Raw genomic sequence first — 21,961 nt, 5'->3', positions numbered from 1 at the left:
TAGCACGTAAAGGGATATTATTTGGGGTCCAGCCATGGAGAAGAGATTAGACACTAGGTTAAGATAAGGAACACACCCGTTATAAAGAAATCACATTACGATTAACTTTTTAACCTGTTCCTTAAAACACTAGTGCTTAGGAATTGTATTGGAGGCAGAAGCAGTCAAGGTTACCTTAGGGTTAGGGTTAGGTATAGGGTACGGCTTATGGTACGGGTTCGGGTCGGGTGTGGGTATGTCGTAGGTTATGGTTTAGGGTTAGGTTTAGGGTTAGTTTTACGGTTAGGGCTCGGTTTTAGGGTACAGGTTAGGATTAGGCTACCTGTTAGTGTAACGGTAGGAGATAGGGTTAGGGTACGCGTTAGGGTTAGGGTATTTATTAAACCTATCCCACTCTCTAGATACCACTTAGCATGTAAAGGAATATTATTTCTGGTTCCCCCATGGAGAAGAGTTTAGACACTAGGATAAGATAAGGTACACACCCATTATAAAGAAATCACATTAGGATTCTCTTTTTAACCTGTTCCTTAAAACACTAGTGTTTAGAAAATCTATTGGAGGCAGAAGCAGTCAAGGGTAGCTTAGGGTTAGGGTTAGAGTTAGGGTTAGTGTTAGGGTACGGCTTAGGGTACGGGTTCGGGTACGGCATAGGTTATGGTTTAGGGTTACGTTTAGGGTTAGTTTTAGGGTTAGGGCTCGGTTTAGGGTACGGGTTAAGATTAGGATATGTGTTAGGGTTAGGGTAGGGGATAGGATTAGGGTACACGTTAGGTTTAGGGTATTTATTAAACCTAACCCACTCTCTAGATACCACTTAGCATGTAAAGGAATATTATTTGGGGTCCAGCCATGGAGAACAGTTTAGACACTAGGATAAGATAAGGAACACACCCATTATAAAGAAATCACATTAGGATTCTCTTTTTAACCTGTTCCTTAAAACACTAGTGCTTAGGAAATCTATTGGAGGCAGAAGCAGTCAAGGGTACCTTAGGGATAGGGTTAGGGTTATGGTACAGCTTATGGTTCGGGTTCGGTTATGGGTTCGGGTACGTCGTAGGGTATGGTTTAGGGTTAGGTTTAGGGTTTGTTTTATGGTTAGGGCTCGGTTTAGGGTACAGGTTAGGATTAGGGTACGTGTTAGGGTAACGGTAAGGGATAGGGTTAGCGTACGCGTTAGGGTTACGTTATTTATTCAACCTATCCCACTCTCTAGATACCACTTAGAACGTAAAGGAATATTATTTGGAATCCAGCCTTGGAGTAGAGTTTTGGCACTAGGATAATATCAGGAACACACCCATTATAAAGAAATCACATTAGGATTGTCTTTTTAACCTGTTCCTTACAACACTAGTGCTTAGGAAATGTATTGGAAGCAGAAGCAGTCAAGGGTAGCTTAGGGTTAAGGTTAGGGTTAGGGTTAGGGTACTGCTTATGGTACGGGTTCGGGTACGGGTTCGGGTACGGTGTAGGGTAAGGGTTAGGATTAGGGTTAGTTTTAGGGTTAGGGCTCGGTTTAGGGTACGGGTTAGGAATGGGGGTACGTGTTAGGGTTAGGGTAGGGGTTAGCGTTAGGGTACGTGATAGGGTTAGGTTATTTATTAAACCTATCCCACTCTCTCGATACCACTTAGCATGTAAAGGAATAGTATTTGGGGTCCAGCCATGGAGAATTGTTTACAAACTAGGATAACATAAGGAGCACACCTATTATAAAAAAATCACATTAGGATTCTCTTTTTGACCTGTTCCTTAAAACACTAGTGCTTAGGAAATCTATTGGAGGCAGAAGCAGACAAGGCTAGCTTAGGGTTAGGGTTAGTGTTAGGGTTAGGGTACGGCTTAGGGTACGGATTCGGGTACGGCATAGGGTATGGGTTAGGGTTAGGGTTAGAGTTAGTTGTAGGGTTAGGGCTCAGGTTAGGGTATGGGTTAGGATTAGGGTACGTGTTAGGGTTAGGGTAGGGGTTAGCGTTAGGGAACGCATTAGGTTAAGGGTATTTATTAAACCTATCCCACACTCTGGATAACACTTTGCATATAAAGGAATATTATTTGGGGTCCAGCCTTGGAGAAGCGTTTAGACAGTAGGAAAAGATAAGGAACACACCCATTATAAAGAAATCACATTAGGATTCTCTTTTTAACCTGTTCCTTAAAACACTAGTGCTTAGGAAATCTATTGGATGCAGAAGCAGTCAAGAGTAGGTTAGGGTTATGGTTAGGGTTAGGGTTAGGGTACTGCTAATGGTTAGGTTTTGGGTACAGGTTCGGATACGGCGTAGGGTATGGGTTAGCGTAAGCGTTAGGGTTAGTTTTAGGGTTAGGGATCGGTTTAGGGTACAGGTTAGTATTGGGGTACGTGTTAGGGTTAGGGTAGGGGTTAGGGTTAGTGTAAGCGTTAGGTTTAGGGTATTTATTAAACCTATCCCACTCTCTAGATACCACTTAGCACGTAAAGGAATATTATTTGGGGTCCAGCCTTGGAGAATAGTTTACACACTAGCATAACATACGGAACACACCTATTATAAAGAAATCACATTAGGATTCTCTTTTTAACCTGTTCTTTAAAACACTAGTGCTTAGGAAATCTATTGGAGGCAGAAGCAGTCAAGGCTAGCTTAGGGTTAGTGTCAGGGTTAGGGTTAGGGTTAGGGTACGGCTTAGGGTACGGATTTGGGTACAGCATAGGGTATGTGTTAGGGATAGGGTTAGAGTTAGTTGTAGGGTTAGGGCTTAGTTTAGGTTACGGATTAGGATTAGGGTACGTGTTAGGGTTAGGGTGGGGGTTAGGGTTAGGGTACGCATTAGGTTTAGGGTTTTTATTAAACCTATCCCACACTCTAGATAACACTTAGGACGTAAAGGAATATTATTTGTGTTCTAGCCATGGAGAAGAGTTTAGAGAGTAGGAAAAGATAAGGAACACACCCATTATAAAGAAATCACATTACGATTCTCTTTTTAACCTGTTCCTTAAAACACTAATGCTTAGGAAATCTATTGGATGCAGAAGCAGTCAAGGGTAGCTTAGGGTTAGGGTTAGGGTTAGGGTTAGGGTTAGGGTACGGCTTAGGGTACGGGTTCGCGTACGGTGTAGGGTATGGTTTAGGCTTAGTGTTAGGGTTAGTTTTGCGGTTAGGGCTCGGTTTAGGGTACGGGTTAAGATTAGGGTACGTGTTAGGGTTAGGGTAGGGGATAGGATTATGGTACACGTTAGGGTTAGGTTATTTATTAACCCTATCCCTCTCTCTAGATACCACTTAGCACTTAAAGGAATATTATTTGGGGTCCAGCCATGGAGAAGAGTTTAGACACTAGGATAAGATAAGGAACACACCCATAATAAAGAAATCACTTTGGGATTCTCTTTTTAATCTGTTCCTTAAAACACTAGTGTTTAGGAAATCTATTGGAGGCAGAAGCAGTCAAGGGTAGCTTAGGTTTAAGGTTAGGGTTAGTGTTAGGGTTAGGGTTAGGGTACGGCTTAGGGTACGAGTTCGGCTACGGCGTAGAGTATGGGTTAGGGTTAGGGTTAGGGTTAGTTTTAGAGTTAGGGCTCGGTTTTCGGAACAGGTCAGGATTAGGTTACGTTTTAGGGTTAGGGTACGCGTTAGCGTTAGGGTACGCGTTAGGGTTAGGGTATTTATTAAACCTATCCCACTCTCTAGATACCACTTAGCACGTAAAGGAATATTATTTGGGGTCCAGCCATGGAGAAGAGTTTAGACACTAGGATAAAGTAAGGAACACACCCGTTATAAAGAAATCACATAACGATTAACTTTTTAACCTGTTCCTTAAAACACTAGGGCTTAGGAAATCTATTGGAGACAGAAGCAGTCAAGGGTACCTTAGGGTTAGGGTTAGGGTACGGCTATGGTACAGGTTCGGATACGTCGTAGGTATGGTTTAGGGTTAGGGTTAGCATTAGTTTTAGGGTTAGGTCTAGGTTTAGGGTACAGGTTAGGATTACGTTAAGTGTTAGGGTTAGGGTAGGGGTTAGGGTTAATGTACGCGTTAGGGTTAGGGCATTTATTAAACCTGTCCCACTCTCTAGATACCACTTAGTATGTAAAGGAATATTATTTGTGGTTTCCCCATGGAGAAGAGTTTACACACTAGGATAATATAAGGAACACACCCATTATAAAGAAATCACATTAGGATTCTCTTTTTAACCTGTTCCTTAAAACACTAGTGCTTAGGAAATCTATTGGATGCAGAAGCAGTCAAGGGTAGCTTAGGGTTAGTGTTAGGGTTAGGGTACTGCTTATGGTAAGGTTTCGGGTACGGGTTCGTGTACGGCATAGGGAATGGCTTAGGGTTAGGGGTAGGACTAGTTTTAGGGTTAGGGCTCGGTTTAGGGTACGGGTTAAGATTAGGGTACGTGTTAGACTTAGCGTAGTGGATAGGGTTAGGATACGCGTTAAGGTTAGGTTATTTATTAAACCTATCCCACTCTCTAGATACCACTTAGCATGTAAAGCAATATTATTTGTGGTTCCCCCATGGAGAAGAGTTTAGACACTAGGATAAGATAAGGAACACACCCATTATAAAGAAATCACATTAGGATTCTCTTTTTAACCTGTTCCTTAAAACACTAGTGCTTAGCAAATCTATTGGAGGCAGAAGGAGTCAAGGGTAGCATCGGGATAGGGTTAGTGTTAGGGTTAGTGTTAGGTTACGGCTTAGGGTACGGATTCGGGTACGGCGTAGCGTATGGGTTAGTGTTAGGGTTAGTTTTAGGGTTAGGGCTCGGTTTAGGGTACGGGTTAAGATTAGTGTACTTGTTAGAGTTATGTTAGGGTTTAGGGTTAGGGTACGCAGTAGGATTAGGGTATTTATTAAACGTATCCCACTCTCTAGATACCACTTAGAACGTAAAGGAATATTATTAGGAATCCAGCCTTGGAGAAGAGTTTAGGCACTAGGATAATATCAGGAACACACCCATTATAAAGAAATCACATTAGGATGCTCTTTTTAACCTGTTCCTTAAAACACTAGTGCTTAGGAAGTCTATTTGAAGCAGAAGCAGTCAAGGGTAGCTTCGGGATAGGGTTAGGGTTAGGGTACTGCTTATGGTACGCGTTCGGGTACGGGTTCGGGTACGGCGTAGGGTAAGGGTTAGGGTTAGGGTTAGGGTTAGTATTAGGGTTAGGGCTCGGTTTAGTGTACGGGTTAGCATTGGGGTACGTGTTAGGGTTAGGGTAGGGGTTAGGGTTAGGGTACGCGTTACGGTTAGGGTATTTATTAAACCTATCCCACTCTCTAGATACCACTTAGCACGTAAAGGAATATTATTTGGGTCCAGCCATGGAGAATAGTTTACACACTAGGATAACATAAGGAACACACCTATTATAAAGAAATGACATTAGGATTCTCTTTTTACTCTGTTCCTTAAAACACTAGTGCTTAGGAAATCTAATGGAGGTAGAAGCAGTCAAGGGTAGCTTAGGGTTGGCGTTAGGGTTAGGGTACGGCTTAGGGTACGGGTTCGGCTACGGGTTAGGTTTTGTGTTAGGTTTAGGATTAAGGTTAGTTTTAGGGTTAGGGCTCGGTTTTGGGTATGGGTTAGGATTAGGGTACGTGTTAGGGTTATGGTAGGGTTAGGGTTAGGGTACACCTTAGGTTTAGGGTATTTATTAAACCTATGGCACACTCTAGATAACACTTAGCACGTAAATGAATATTATTTGGGGTCCAGCCATGGAGAAGAGTTTAGACACTAGGATAAGATAAGGAACACACCCGTTAAAAAGAAATCACATTATGATTATCTTTTTAACCTGTTCCTTAAAACACTAGTGCTTAGGAAATCTATTTGAGGCATAATCAGTCAAGGGTAGCTTCGGGTTACAGTTAGGGTTAGGGTTAGTGTTAGGGTACGGCTTAGGGTACGGGTTCGGGTACGGGTTCTAGTACGGGTTCGGGTATGTGTTAGGGTTACGTTTAGTTTTAGGGTTAGGGCTCGGTTTAGGGTACAGGTTAGGATTAGTGTAGGTGTTAGGGTTAGGGTAGGGGTCAGGATTTGGGTTTGCGTTAGGGTTAGGGTATTTATTAAACCTATCCCACTCTCTAGATACCACTTAGAACGTCAAAGAATATTATTTGGAATCCAGCCATGGAAAAGAGTTTAGACACTAGGATAAGATACGGAACACACTCATTATAAAGAAAACACATTAGGATTCTCTTTTTAACCTGTTCCTTAAAACACTAGTGCTTAGGAAATCTATTGGAAGCAGAAGCAGTCAAGGGTAGCTTAGGGTTAGGGTTAGGGTTAGGGTACTGCTTATGGTACGGGTTCGGGTACGGGTTCAGGTACGGCATAGTGTATGGGTTACAGTTAGGATTAAGTTTAGTTTTAGGGTTAGGGCTCGGTTTAGGGTACGGGTTAGGATTGGGGTACGTGTTAGTGTAACGGTGGGGATAGGGTAAGGGTACGAGTTAGGGTTAGGGTATTTATTAAACCTATCTCACTCTCTAGATACCACTTAGCATGTAAAGGAATATTATTTGGGTCCAGCCATGGAGAAGAGTTTAGACACTAGGATAAGATAAGGAACACACCCATTATAAAGAAATCACATTAGGATTCTCTTTTTAACCTGTTCCTTAAAACACTAGTGCTTAGGAAATCTATTGGAGGCAGAAGCAGTCAAGGGTAGCTTAGGGTTAGGCTTAGGGTTAGGGTACGATTTAGGGTACGGGTTCGGTTACGTCGTGGAGTATGGGTTACGGTTAGGTTTAGGGTTAGTTTTAGAGTTAGGGCTCTGTTTTTTGGTACAGGTTAGGATTAGGTTGCGTGTTAGGGTTAGGGTAGGGGTTAGGGTTAGGGTACGCATTAGGTTTAGTGTATTTATTAAACCTATCCCACACTCTAGGTAACACTTCGCACGTAAAGGAATATTATTTGGGTTCCAGCCATGGAAAAGTGTTTAGACAGTAGCAAAATATAAGGAACAAACCCATTAAAAAGAAATCACTTTAGGATTCTCTTTTTTACCTGTTCCTTAAAACACTAGGGCTTAGGAAATCTATTTGAGGCATGAGCAGTCAAGGGTAGCTTCGGGTTAGTGTTAGGGTTACGGTTAGTGTTAGGGTACGGCTTAGGGTATGGATTCGGGTAAGGGTTCGTGTATGGGTTAGGGTTAGGGTTAGGGTTAGTTTTAGGGTTAGGGCTCGGTTGAGGTTACGAATTAGGATTAGTGTAGGTGTTAGGGTTAGGGTAGGGGTTAGGGTTAGTGTCCGCGTTCGGTTTAGGGTATTTATTAAACCTATCCCACTCTCTAGATACCACTTAGAACGTAAAAGAATATTATTTGGAATCCACGGATGGAAAAGAGTTTAGACACTAGGATAGGATAAGGAACACACCCATTATAAAGAAATCACATTAGGATTCTCTTTTTAATCTGTTCTTTAAAACACTAGTGCTTACGAAATCTATTGGAGGCAGAAGCATTCAAGGGTACCTTAGGGTTAGGGTTAGTGTACGGCTTATGGTATGGGTTCGGTTACGGGTTCGGGTACAGCGTAGGGTATGGTTTAGGGTTAGTTTTAGGGTTAGTTTTAGGGTTAGGGCTCGTTTTAGGGTACAGGTTAGGATTAGGGTACGTGTTAGGGTAATGGTAGGGGATAGGGTTAGGGTACGCATTAGGGTTAGGGTATTTATTAAACCTATACCACTCTCTAGATACCACTTAGCACATAAAGAATATTATTTGGGGTCTAGCCATGTAGAAGAGTTTAGACATTAGGATAAGATAAGGAACACACCCATTACAAAGAAATCACATTAGGATTCTCTTTTTAACTTGTTCCTTAAAACACTAGTGCTTAGGAAATCTATTGGAGGCAGAAGCAATCAAGGGTAGCTTAGGTTTAGGGTTAGGGATAGTGTACGGCTTAGGGTATGGTTTCGGGTATGGTGCAGAGAATGGGTTAGGGATAGGGTTAGGGTTAGTTTTACAGTTAGGGCTCGGTTTTGGGTACGGGTTAGGATTAGGTTACGTGTTAGGTTTAGGGTAGGGGTTAGGGTTAATGTACGCGTTAGGGTTAGGGTATTTATTAAACCTATCCCACTCTCTAGATACCACTTAGCACGTAAAGGAATATTATTTGGGGTCCAGCCATGGAGAATAGTTTAGACACTAGGATAAGATAAAGAACACACCCATATTAAAGAAATCACTTTGGGATTCTCTTTTTAATCTGTTCCTTAAAACCCTAATGCTTAGGAAATCTATTGGAGGCAGAAGAAGTCAAAGCTAGCTTAGGGTTAGGCTTAGGGTTAGGGTTAGGCTATGGCTTAGGGTACGGATTCGGGTACGGCATAGGGTGTGTGTTAGGGTTATGGTTAGAGTTAGTTTTAGGGTTAGGGCTCAGTTTAGGGTATGGGTTAGGATTAGGATACTTGGTAGGTTTAGGGTAGGGGTTAGTGTTAGGGTACTCCTTAGGTTTAGGGTATTTATTAAACCTATCCCACACTCTAGATAACACTTAGCACGTAAAGGAATATTATTTGGTGTCCAGGCATGGAGAAGAGTTTAGACACTAGGATAAGATCAGGAACACACCCGATATAATGAAATCACATTACGATTATCTTTTTAACCTGTTCCATAAAACACTAGTGCTTAGGAAATCTATTTGAGGCATAATCAGTCCAGGGTAGCTTCGGGTTACAGTTAGGGTTAGGGTTAGTGTTAGGGTACGGCTTAGGGTATGGATTCGGGTACGGGTTTGGGTATGGGTTAGGGTTAGGTTTAGTTTTAGGGTTAGAGCTCGGTTTAGGGTACAGGGTAGGATTTTTGTAGGTGTTAGGTTTAGGGTAGTGGTTAGGATTTGGGTACGCGTTAGGGTTAGGGTATTTATTAAACCTATCCCACTCTCCAGATACCACTTCGTACTTAAAAGAATATTATTTGGAATCCATCCATGGAAAAGAGTTTAGACACTACGATAAGATAAGGAACACACCCATTATAAAGAGATCACATTCTTATTCTCTTTTTAACCTGTTCCTTAAAACACTAGTGCTTAGGAAATCTATTGGAAGCAGAAGCAGTCAAGGGTAGCTTAGGATTAGAGTTAGGGTTAGGGTACTGCTTATGGTACGGGTTAGGGTACGGGTTCAGATACGGCGTAGGGTATGGGGTAGGGTTAGGTTTAGGTTTAGATTTAGGGTTAGGTCTCGGTTTAGTGTACGGGTTAGGATTAGGGTACGTGTTAGGGTTAGGGTATGTGTTAGGGTTAGGGTACGCCTTAGGGTTAGGGTATTTATTAAACCTATCCCACACTCTAGATAACACTTAGCACGTAAATGAATATTATTTGGGGTCCAGCCATGGAGAAGAGTTTAGACAGTAGGAAAAGATAAGGAACACACCCATTATAAAGTAATCACATTAGGATTCTTTTTAACCTGTTCCTTAAAACACTAGTGCTTAGGAAATCTATTTGAGGCATAAGCAGTGAAGGGTAGCTTCGGGTTAGTGTTAGGGTTAGGGTTAGTGTTAGGGTACGGCTTAGGGTTCGGATTCGGGTACGGATTCGTGTATGGGTTAGGGTTAGGGTTAGTTTTAGGGTTAGGGCTCGGTTTAGGGTACGGATTAGGATTAGTGTAGGTGTTAGGGTTAGGTTACCCGTTAGGTTTAGGGTATTTATTAAACCTATCCCACTCTCTAGATACCACTTAGCATGTAAAGGAATATTATTTGTGGTTCCCCCATGGAGAAGAGTTTAGACACTAGGATAAGATAAGGAACACACCCATTATAAAGAAATCACATTAGGATTCTCTTTTTAACCTGTTCCTTAAAACACTAGTGCTTAGCAAATCTATTGGAGGCAGAAGGAGTCAAGGGTAGCATCGGGATAGGGTTAGTGTTAGGGTTAGTGTTAGGTTACGGCTTAGGGTACGGATTCGGGTACGGCGTAGTGTATGGGTTAGTGTTAGGGTTAGTTTTAGGGTTAGGGCTCGGTTTAGGGTACGGGTTAAATTAGTGTACTTGTTAGAGTTATGGTAGGTTTTAGGGTTAGAGTACGCAGTAGGATTAGGGTATTTATTAAACGTATCCCACTCTCTAGATACCACTTAGAACGTAAAGGAATATTATTGGGAATCCAGCCTTGGAGAAGAGTTTAGGCACTAGGATAATATCAGGAACACAACCATTATAAAGAAATCACATTAGGATGCTCTTTTTAACCTGTTCCTTAAAACACTAGTGCTTAGGAAGTCTATTTGAAGCAGAAGCAGTCAAGGGTAGCTTAGCGATAGGGTTAGGGTTAGGGTACTGCTTATGGTACGGGTTCGGGTACGGGTTCGGGTACGGCGTAGGGTAAGGGTTAGGATTAGGGTTAGTTTTAGATTTAGGGCTCGGTTTAGGGTACAGGTTAGGAATGGGGGTACGTGTTAGGGTTAGGGTAGGGGTTAGCGTTAGGGTACGTGACAGGGTTAGGTTATTTATTAAACCTATCCCACTCTCTCGATACCACTTAGCACATAAAGGAATAGTATTTGGGGTCCAGCCATGGAGAATTGTTTACAAACTAGGATAACATAAGGAGCACACCTATTGTAAAAAAATCACATTAGGATTCTCTTTTTGACCTGTTCCTTAAAACACTAGTGCTTAGGAAATCTATTGGAGGCAGAAGCAGACAAGGCTAGCTTAGGGTTAGGGTTAGTGTTAGGGTTAGGGTACGGCTTAGGGTACGGATTCGGGTACGGCATAGGGTATGGGTTAGGGTTAGGGTTAGAGTTAGTTGTAGGGTTAGGGCTCAGGTTAGGGTATGGGTTAGGATTAGGGTACGTGTTAGGGTTAGGGTAGGGGTTAGGGTTAGGGAACGCATTAGGTTAAGGGTATTTATTAAACCTATCCCACACTCTGGATAACACTTTGCATATAAAGGAATATTATTTGGGGTCCAGCCATGGAGAAGCGTTTAGACAGTAGGAAAAGATAAGGAACACACCCATTATAAAGAAATCACATTAGGATTCTCTTTTTAACCTGTTCCTTAAAACACTACTGCTTAGGAAATCTATTGGATGCAGAAGCAGTCAAGAGTAGGTTAGGGTTATGGTTAGGGTTAGGGTTAGGGTACTGCTAATGGTTAGGTTTTGGGTACAGGTTCGGATACGGCGTAGGGTATGGGTTAGCGTAAGCGTTAGGGTTAGTTTTAGGGTTAGGGATCGGTTTAGGGTACAGGTTAGTATTGGGGTACGTGTTAGGGTTAGGGTAGGGGTTAGGGTTAGTGTAAGCGTTAGGTTTAGGGTATTTATTAAACCTATCCCACTCTCTAGATACCACTTAGCACGTAAAGGAATATTATTTGGGGTCCAGCCTTGGAGAATAGTTTACACACTAGCATAACATACGGAACACACCTATTATAAAGAAATCACATTAGGATTCTCTTTTTAACCTGTTCTTTAAAACACTAGTGCTTAGGAAATCTATTGGAGGCAGAAGCAGTCAAGGCTAGCTTAGGGTTAGTGTTAAAGTTAGGGTTAGGGTTAGGGTACGGCTTAGGGTATGGATTTGAGTACAGCATAGGGTATGTGTTAGGGATAGGGTTAGAGTTAGTTGTAGGGTTAGGGCTTAGTTTAGGTTACGGATTAGGATTAGGGTACGTGTTAGGGTTAGGGTGGGGATTAGGGTTAGGGTACACATTAGGTTTAGTGTTTTTATTAAACCTATCCCACACTCTAGATAACACTTAGGACGTAAAGGAATATTATTTGTGTTCTAGCCATGGAGAAGAGTTTAGAGAGTAGGAAAAGATAAGGAACACACCCATTATAAAGAAATCACATTACGATTCTCTTTTTAACCTGTTCCTTAAAACACTAATGCTTAGGAAATCTATTGGATGCAGAAGCAATCAAGGGTAGCTTAGGGTTAGGGTTAGGGTTAGGGTACGGCTTAGGGTACGGGTTCGCGTACGGCATAGGGTATGGTTTAGGCTTAGTGTTAGGGTTAGTTTTGCGGTTAGGGCTCGGTTTAGGGTACGGGTTAAGATTAGGGTACGTGTTAGGGTTAGGGTAGGGGATAGGATTATGGTACACGTTAGGGTTAGGTTATTTATTAACCCTATCCCTCTCTCTAGATACCACTTAGCACTTAAAGGAATATTATTTGGGGTCCAGCCATGGAGAAGAGTTTAGACACTAGGATAAGATAAGGAACACACCCATAATAAAGAAATCACTTTGGGATTCTCTTTTTAATCTGTTCCTTAAAACACTAGTGTTTAGGAAATCTATTGGAGGCAGACAGTCAAGGGTAGCTTAGGGTTAGGGTTAGAGTTAGGGTTAGTGTTAGGGTACGGCTTAGGGTACGGGTTCGGGTACGGCATAGGTTATGGTTTAGGGTTACGTTTAGGGTTAGTTTTAGGGTTAGGGCTCGGTTTAGGGTACGGGTTAAGATTAGGATATGTGTTAGGGTTAGGGTAGGGGATAGGATTAGGGTACACGTTAGGGTTAGGGTATTTATTAAACCTATCCCACTCTCTAGATACCACTTAGCAAGTAAAGGAATATTATTTGGGGTCCAGCCATGGAGAACAGTTTAGACACTAGGATAAGATAAGGAACACACCCATTATAAAGAAATCACATTAGGATTCTCTTTTTAACCTGTTCCTTAAAACACTAGTGCTTAGGAAATCTATTGGAGGCAGAAGCAGTCAAAGGTACCTTAGGGATAGGGTTAGGGTTATGGTACAGCTTATGGTTCGGGTTCGGTTACGGGTTCGGGTACGTCGTAGGGTATGGTTTAGGGTTAGGTTTAGGGTTAGTTTTATGGTTAGGGCTCGGTTTAGGGTACAGGTTAGGATTAGGGTACGCGTTAGGGTAACGGTAAGGGATAGGGTTAGCGTACGCGTTAGGGTTACGTTATTTATTCAACCTATCCCACTCTCTAGATACCACTTAGAACGTAAAGGAATATTATTTGGAATCCAGCCTTGGAGTAGAGTTTTGGCACTAGGATAATATCAGGAACACACCCATTATAAAGAAATCACATTAGGATTGTCTTTTTAACCTGTTCCTTACAACACTAGTGCTTAGGAAATGTATTGGAAGCAGAAGCAGTCAAGGGTAGCTTAGGGTTAGGGTTAGGGTTAGGGTTAGGGTACTGCTTATGGTACGGGTTCGGGTACGGGTTCGGGTACGGCGTAGGGTAAGGGTTAGGATTAGGGTTAGTTTTAGGGTTAGGGCTCGGTTTAGGGTACAGGTTAGGAATGGGGGTACGTGTTAGGGTTAGGGTAGGGGTTAGCGTTAGGGTACGTGACAGGGTTAGGTTATTTATTAAACCTATCCCACTCTCTCGATACCACTTAGCACATAAAGGAATAGTATTTGGGGTCCATCCATGGAGAATTGTTTACAAACTAGGATAACATAAGGAGCACACCTATTGTAAAAAAATCACATTAGGATTCTCTTTTTGACCTGTTCCTTAAAACACTAGTGCTTAGGAAATCTATTGGAGGCAGAAGCAGACAAGGCTAGCTTAGGGTTAGGGTTAGTGTTAGGGTTAGGGTACGGCTTAGGGTACGGATTCGGGTACGGCATAGGGTATGGGTTAGGGTTAGGGTTAGAGTTAGTTGTAGGGTTAGGGCTCAGGTTAGGGTATGGGTTAGGATTAGGGTACGTGTTAGGGTTAGGGTAGGGGTTAGGGTTAGGGAACGCATTAGGTTAAGGGTATTTATTAAACCTATCCCACACTCTGGATAACACTTTGCATATAAAGGAATATTATTTGGGGTCCAGCCATGGAGAAGCGTTTAGACAGTAGGAAAAGATAAGGAACACACCCATTATAAAGAAATCACATTAGGATTCTCTTTTTAACCTGTTCCTTAAAACACTAGTGCTTAGGAAATCTATTGGATGCAGAAGCAGTCAAGAGTAGGTTAGGGTTATGGTTAGGGTTAGGGTACTGCTAATAGTTAGGTTTTGGGTACAGGTTCGGATACGGCGTAGGGTATGGGTTAGCGTAAGCGTTAGGGTTAGTTTTAGGGTTAGGGATCGGTTTAGGGTACAGGTTAGTATTGGGGTACGTGTTAGGGTTAGGGTAGGGGTTAGGGTTAGTGTAAGCGTTAGGTTTAGGGAATTTATTAAACCTATCCCACTCTCTAGATACCACTTAGCACGTAAAGGAATATTATTTGGGGTCCAGCCTTGGAGAATAGTTTACACACTAGCATAACATACGGAACACACCTATTATAAAGAAATCACATTAGGATTCTCTTTTTAACCTGTTCTTTAAAACACTAGTGCTTAGGAAATCTATTGGAGGCAGAAGCAGTCAAGGCTAGCTTAGGGTTAGTGTTAAAGTTAGGGTTAGGGTTAGGGTACGGCTTACGGTATGGATTTGGGTACAGCATAGGGTATGTGTTAGGGATAGGGTTAGAGTTAGTTGTAGGGTTAGGGCTTAGTTTAGGTTACAGATTAGGATTAGGGTACGTGTTAGGGTTAGGGTGGGGGTTAGGGTTAGGGTACGCATTAGGTTTAGGGTTTTTATTAAACCTATCCCACACTCTAGATAACACTTAGGACGTAAAGGAATATTATTTGTGTTCTAGCCATGGAGAAGAGTTTAGAGAGTAGGAAAAGATAAGGAACACACCCATTATAAAGAAATCACATTACGATTCTCTTTTTAACCTGTTCCTTAAAACACTAATGCTTAGGAAATCTATTGGATGCAGAAGCAATCAAGGGTAGCTTAGGGTTAGGGTTAGGGTTAGGGTTAGGGATAGGGTACGGCTTAGGGTACGGGTTCGCGTACGGCATAGGGAATGGTTTAGGCTTAGTGTTAGGGTTAGTTTTGCGGTTAGGGCTCGGTTTAGGGTACGGGTTAAGATTAGGGTACGTGTTAGGGTTAGGGTAGGGGATAGGATTATGGTACACGTTAGGGTTAGGTTATTTATTAACCCTATCCCTCTCTCTAGATACCACTTAGCACTTAAAGGAATATTATTTGGGGTCCACCCATGGAGAAGAGTTTAGACACTAGGATAAGATAAGGAACACACCCATAATAAAGAAATCACTTTGGGATTCTCTTTTTAATCTGTTCCTTAAAACACTAGTGTTTAGGAAATCTATTGGAGGCAGACAGTCAAGGGTAGCTTAGGGTTAGGGTTAGAGTTAGGGTTAGTGTTAGGGTACGGCTTAGGGTACGGGTTCGGGTACGGCATAGGTTATGGTTTAGGGTTACGTTTAGGGTTAGTTTTAGGGTTAGGGCTCGGTTTAGGGTACGGGTTAAGATTAGGATATGTGTTAGGGTTAGGGTAGGGGATAGGATTAGGGTACACGTTAGGGTTAGGGTATTTATTAAACCTATCCCACTCTCTAGATACCACTTAGCAAGTAAAGGAATATTATTTGGGGTCCAGCCATGGAGAACAGTTTAGACACTAGGATAAGATAAGGAACACACCCATTATAAAGAAATCACATTAGGATTCTCTTTTTAACCTGTTCCTTAAAACACTAGTGCTTAGGAAATCTATTGGAGGCAGAAGCAGTCAAAGGTACCTTAGGGATAGGGTTAGGGTTATGGTACAGCTTATGGTTCGGGTTCGGTTACGGGTTCGGGTACGTCGTAGGGTATGGTTTAGGGTTAGGTTTAGGGTTAGTTTTATGGTTAGGGCTCGGTTTAGGGTACAGGTTAGGATTAGGGTACGTGTTAGGGTAACGGTAAGGGATAGGGTTAGCGTACGCGTTAGGGTTACGTTATTTATTCAACCTATCCCACTCTCTAGATACCACTTAGAACGTAAAGGAATATTATTTGGAATCCAGCCTTGGAGTAGAGTTTTGGCACTAGGATAATATCAGGAACACACCCATTATAAAGAAATCACATTAGGATTGTCTTTTTAACCTGTTCCTTACAACACTAGTGCTTAGGAAATGTATTGGAAGCAGAAGCAGTCAAGGGTAGCTTAGGGTTAGGGTTAGGGTTAGGGTTAGGGTACTGCTTATGGTACGGGTTCGGGTACGGGTTCGGGTACGGCGTAGGGTAAGGGTTAGGATTAGGGTTAGTTTTAGGGTTAGGGCTCGGTTTAGGGTACAGGTTAGGAATGGGGGTACGTGTTAGGGTTAGGGTAGGGGTTAGCGTTAGGGTACGTGACAGGGTTAGGTTATTTATTAAACCTATCCCACTCTCTCGATACCACTTAGCACATAAAGGAATAGTATTTGGGGTCCAGCCATGGAGAATTGTTTACAAACTAGGATAACATAAGGAGCACACCTATTGTAAAAAAATCACATTAGGATTCTCTTTTTGACCTGTTCCTTAAAACACTAGTGCTTAGGAAATCTATTGGAGGCAGAAGCAGACAAGGCTAGCTTAGGGTTAGGGTTAGTGTTAGGGTTAGGGTACGGCTTAGGGTACGGATTCGGGTACGGCATAGGGTATGGGTTAGGGTTAGGGTTAGAGTTAGTTGTAGGGTTAGGGCTCAGGTTAGGGTATGGGTTAGGATTAGGGTACGTGTTAGGGTTAGGGTAGGGGTTAGGGTTAGGGAACGCATTAGGTTAAGTGTATTTATTAAACCTATCCCACACTCTGGATAACACTTTGCATATAAAGGAATATTATTTGGGGTCCAGCCATGGAGAAGCGTTTAGACAGTAGGAAAAGATAAGGAACACACCCATTATAAAGAAATCACATTAGGATTGTCTTTTTAACCTGTTCCTTAAAACACTAGTGCTTAGGAAATCTATTGGATGCAGAAGCAGTCAAGAGTAGGTTAGGGTTATGGTTAGGGTTAGGGTACTGCTAATGGTTAGGTTTTGGGTACAGGTTCGGATACGGCGTAGGGTATGGGTTAGCGTAAGCGTTAGGGTTAGTTTTAGGGTTAGGGATCGGTTTAGGGTACAGGTTAGTATTGGGGTACGTGTTAGGGTTAGGGTAGGGGTTAGGGTTAGTGTAAGCGTTAGGTTTAGGGAATTTATTAAACCTATCCCACTCTCTAGATACCACTTAGCACGTAAAGGAATATTATTTGGGGTCCAGCCTTGGAGAATAGTTTACACACTAGCATAACATACGGAACACACCTATTATAAAGAAATCACATTAGGATTCTCTTTTTAACCTGTTCTTTAAAACACTAGTGCTTAGGAAATCTATTGGAGGCAGAAGCAGTCAAGGCTAGCTTAGGGTTAGTGTTAAAGTTAGGGTTAGGGTTAGGGTACGGCTTAGGGTATGGATTTGGGTACAGCATAGGGTATGTGTTAGGGATAGGGTTAGAGTTAGTTGTAGGGTTAGGGCTTAGTTTAGGTTACGGATTAGGATTAGGGTACGTGTTAGGGTTAGGGTGGGGGTTAGGGTTAGGGTACGCATTAGGTTTAGGGTTTTTATTAAACCTATCCCACACTCTAGATAACACTTAGGACGTAAAGGAATATTATTTGTGTTCTAGCCATGGAGAAGAGTTTAGAGAGTAGGAAAAGATAAGGAACACACCCATTATAAAGAAATCACATTACGATTCTCTTTTTAACCTGTTCCTTAAAACACTAATGCTTAGGAAATCTATTGGATGCAGAAGCAATCAAGGGTAGCTTAGGGTTAGGGTTAGGGTTAGGGATAGGGTACGGCTTAGGGTACGGGTTCGCGTACGGCATAGGGTATGGTTTAGGCTTAGTGTTAGGGTTAGTTTTGCGGTTAGGGCTCGGTTTAGGGTACGGGTTAAGATTAGGGTACGTGTTAGGGTTAGGGTAGGGGATAGGATTATGGTACACGTTAGGGTTAGGTTATTTATTAACCCTATCCCTCTCTCTAGATACCACTTAGCACTTAAAGGAATATTATTTGGGGTCCAGCCATGGAGAAGAGTTTAGACACTAGGATAAGATAAGGAACACACCCATAATAAAGAAATCACTTTGGGATTCTCTTTTTAATCTGTTCCTTAAAACACTAGTGTTTAGGAAATCTATTGGAGGCAGACAGTCAAGGGTAGCTTAGGGTTAGGGTTAGAGTTAGGGTTAGTGTTAGGGTACGGCTTAGGGTACGGGTTCGGGTACGGCATAGGTTATGGTTTAGGGTTACGTTTAGGGTTAGTTTTAGGGTTAGGGCTCGGTTTAGGGTACGGGTTAAGATTAGGATATGTGTTAGGGTTAGGGTAGGGGATAGGATTAGGGTACACGTTAGGGTTAGGGTATTTATTAAACCTATCCCACTCTCTAGATACCACTTAGCAAGTAAAGGAATATTATTTGGGGTCCAGCCATGGAGAACAGTTTAGACACTAGGATAAGATAAGGAACACACCCATTATAAAGAAATCACATTAGGATTCTCTTTTTAACCTGTTCCTTAAAACACTAGTGCTTAGGAAATCTATTGGAGGCAGAAGCAGTCAAAGGTACCTTAGGGATAGGGTTAGGGTTATGGTACAGCTTATGGTTCGGGTTCGGTTACGGGTTCGGGTACGTCGTAGGGTATGGTTTAGGGTTAGGTTTAGGGTTAGTTTTATGGTTAGGGCTCGGTTTAGGGTACAGGTTAGGATTAGGTTACGTGTTAGGGTAACGGTAAGGGATAGGGTTAGCGTACGCGTTAGGGTTACGTTATTTATTCAACCTATCCCACTCTCTAGATACCACTTAGAACGTAAAGGAATATTATTTGGAATCCAGCCTTGGAGTAGAGTTTTGGCACTAGGATAATATCAGGAACACACCCATTATAAAGAAATCACATTAGGATTGTCTTTTTAACCTGTTCCTTACAACACTAGTGCTTAGGAAATGTATTGGAAGCAGAAGCAGTCAAGGGTAGCTTAGGGTTAGGGTTAGGGTTAGGGTTAGGGTACTGCTTATGGTACGGGTTCGGGTACGGGTTCGGGTACGGCGTAGGGTAAGGGTTAGGATTAGGGTTAGTTTTAGGGTTAGGGCTCGGTTTAGGGTACAGGTTAGGAATGGGGGTACGTGTTAGGGTTAGGGTAGGGGTTAGCGTTAGGGTACGTGACAGGGTTAGGTTATTTATTAAACCTATCCCACTCTCTCGATACCACTTAGCACATAAAGGAATAGTATTTGGGGTCCAGCCATGGAGAATTGTTTACAAACTAGGATAACATAAGGAGCACACCTATTGTAAAAAAATCACATTAGGATTCTCTTTTTGACCTGTTCCTTAAAACACTAGTGCTTAGGAAATCTATTGGAGGCAGAAGCAGACAAGGCTAGCTTAGGGTTAGGGTTAGTGTTAGGGTTAGGGTACGGCTTAGGGTACGGATTCGGGTACGGCATAGGGTATGGGTTAGGGTTAGGGTTAGAGTTAGTTGTAGGGTTAGGGCTCAGGTTAGGGTATGGGTTAGGATTAGGGTACGTGTTAGGGTTAGGGTAGGGGTTAGGGATAGGGAACGCATTAGGTTAAGTGTATTTATTAAACCTATCCCACACTCTGGATAACACTTTGCATATAAAGGAATATTATTTGGGGTCCAGCCATGGAGAAGCGTTTAGACAGTAGGAAAAGATAAGGAACACACCCATTATAAAGAAATCACATTAGGATTGTCTTTTTAACCTGTTCCTTAAAACACTAGTGCTTAGGAAATCTATTGGATGCAGAAGCAGTCAAGAGTAGGTTAGGGTTATGGTTAGGGTTAGGGTACTGCTAATGGTTAGGTTTTGGGTACAGGTTCGGATACGGCGTAGGGTATGGGTTAGCGTAAGCGTTAGGGTTAGTTTTAGGGTTAGGGATCGGTTTAGGGTACAGGTTAGTATTGGGGTACGTGTTAGGGTTAGGGTAGGGGTTAGGGTTAGTGTAAGCGTTAGGTTTAGGGAATTTATTAAACCTATCCCACTCTCTAGATACCACTTAGCACGTAAAGGAATATTATTTGGGGTCCAGCCTTGGAGAATAGTTTACACACTAGCATAACATACGGAACACACCTATTATAAAGAAATCACATTAGGATTCTCTTTTTAACCTGTTCTTTAAAACACTAGTGCTTAGGAAATCTATTGGAGGCAGAAGCAGTCAAGGCTAGCTTAGGGTTAGTGTTAAAGTTAGGGTTAGGGTTAGGGTACGGCTTAGGGTATGGATTTGGGTACAGCATAGGGTATGTGTTAGGGATAGGGTTAGAGTTAGTTGTAGGGTTAGGGCTTAGTTTAGGTTACGGATTAGGATTAGGGTACGTGTTAGGGTTAGGGTGGGGGTTAGGGTTAGGGTACGCATTAGGTTTAGGGTTTTTATTAAACCTATCCCACACTCTAGATAACACTTAGGACGTAAAGGAATATTATTTGTGTTCTAGCCATGGAGAAGAGTTTAGAGAGTAGGAAAAGATAAGGAACACACCCATTATAAAGAAATCACATTACGATTCTCTTTTTAACCTGTTCCTTAAAACACTAATGCTTAGGAAATCTATTGGATGCAGAAGCAATCAAGGGTAGCTTAGGGTTAGGGTTAGGGTTAGGGTTAGGGTTAGGGTATGGCTTAGGGTACGGGTTCGCGTACGGCATAGGGTATGGTTTAGGCTTAGTGTTAGGGTTAGTTTTGCGGTTAGGGCTCGGTTTAGGGTACGGGTTAAGATTAGGGTACGTGTTAGGGTTAGGGTAGGGGATAGGATTATGGTACACGTTAGGGTTAGGTTATTTATTAACCCTATCCCTCTCTCTAGATACCACTTAGCACTTAAAGGAATATTATTTGGGGTCCAGCCATGGAGAAGAGTTTAGACACTAGGATAAGATAAGGAACACACCCATAATAAAGAAATCACTTTGGGATTCTCTTTTTAATCTGTTCCTTAAAACACTAGTGTTTAGGAAATCTATTGGAGGCAGAGGCAGTCAAGGGTAGCTTAGGTTTAATGTTAGGGTTAGGGTTAGGGTTAGGGTTAGGGTACGGCTTAGGTTACGAGTTCGGCTACGGCGTAGAGTATGGGTTAGGGTTAGGGTTAGGGTTAGTTTTAGAGTTAGGGCTCGGTTTTCGGAACAGGTCAGTATTAGGTTACGTTTTAGGCTTAGGGTACGCGTTAGGGTTAGGGTACGCGTTAGGGTTAGGGTATTTATTAAACCTATCCCACTCTCTAGATACCACTTAGCACGTAAAGGAATATTATTTGGGGTCCAGCCATGGAGAAGAGTTTAGACACTAGGATAAGGTAAGGAACACACCCGTTATAAAGAAATCACATAACGATTAACTTTTTAACCTGTTCCTTAAAACACTAGGGCTTAGGAAATCTATTGGAGACAGAAGCAGTCAAGGGTACCTTAGGGTTAGGGTTAGGGTACGGCTATGGTACAGGTTCGGATACGTCGTAGGTATGGTTTAGGGTTAGGGTTAGCATTAGTTTTAGGGTTAGGTCTAGGTTTAGGGTACAGGTTAGGATTACGTTAAGTGTTAGGGTTAGGGTAGGGGTTAGGGTTAATGTACGCGTTAGGGTTAGGGCATTTATTAAACCTGTCCCACTCTCTAGATACCACTTAGTATGTAAAGGAATATTATTTGTGGTTCCCCCATGGAGAAGAGTTTACACACTAGGATAATATAAGGAACACACCCATTATAAAGAAATCACATTAGGATTCTCTTTTTAACCTGTTCCTTAAAACACTAGTGCTTAGGAAATCTATTGGATGCAGAAGCAGTCAAGGGTAGCTTAGGGATAGGGTTAGGGTTAGGGTACGACTTAGGGTACGGGTTCGGGTACGGGTTCGGGTACGGCGTAGGGTATGGGTTAGGGTTATATTAGTTTTAGGGTTAGGGCTCGGTTTAGGGTATGGGTTAAGATTAGGGTACGTGTTAGGCTTAGGGTAGTGGATAGGGTTAGGATACGCGTTAAGGTTAGGTTATTTATTAAACCTATCCCACTCTCTAGATACCACTTAGCATGTAAAGGAATATTATCTGTGGTTCCCCCATGGAGAAGA

The sequence above is a fragment of the Eschrichtius robustus genome, chromosome 5, assembly GCF_028021215.1.
Source record: "Eschrichtius robustus isolate mEscRob2 chromosome 5, mEscRob2.pri, whole genome shotgun sequence".
In the NCBI taxonomy this organism is placed as follows: domain Eukaryota; kingdom Metazoa; phylum Chordata; class Mammalia; order Artiodactyla; family Eschrichtiidae; genus Eschrichtius; species Eschrichtius robustus.
The sequence above is the reverse complement of the archived record's forward strand: the minus strand, read 5'-3'. Positions refer to the sequence as shown.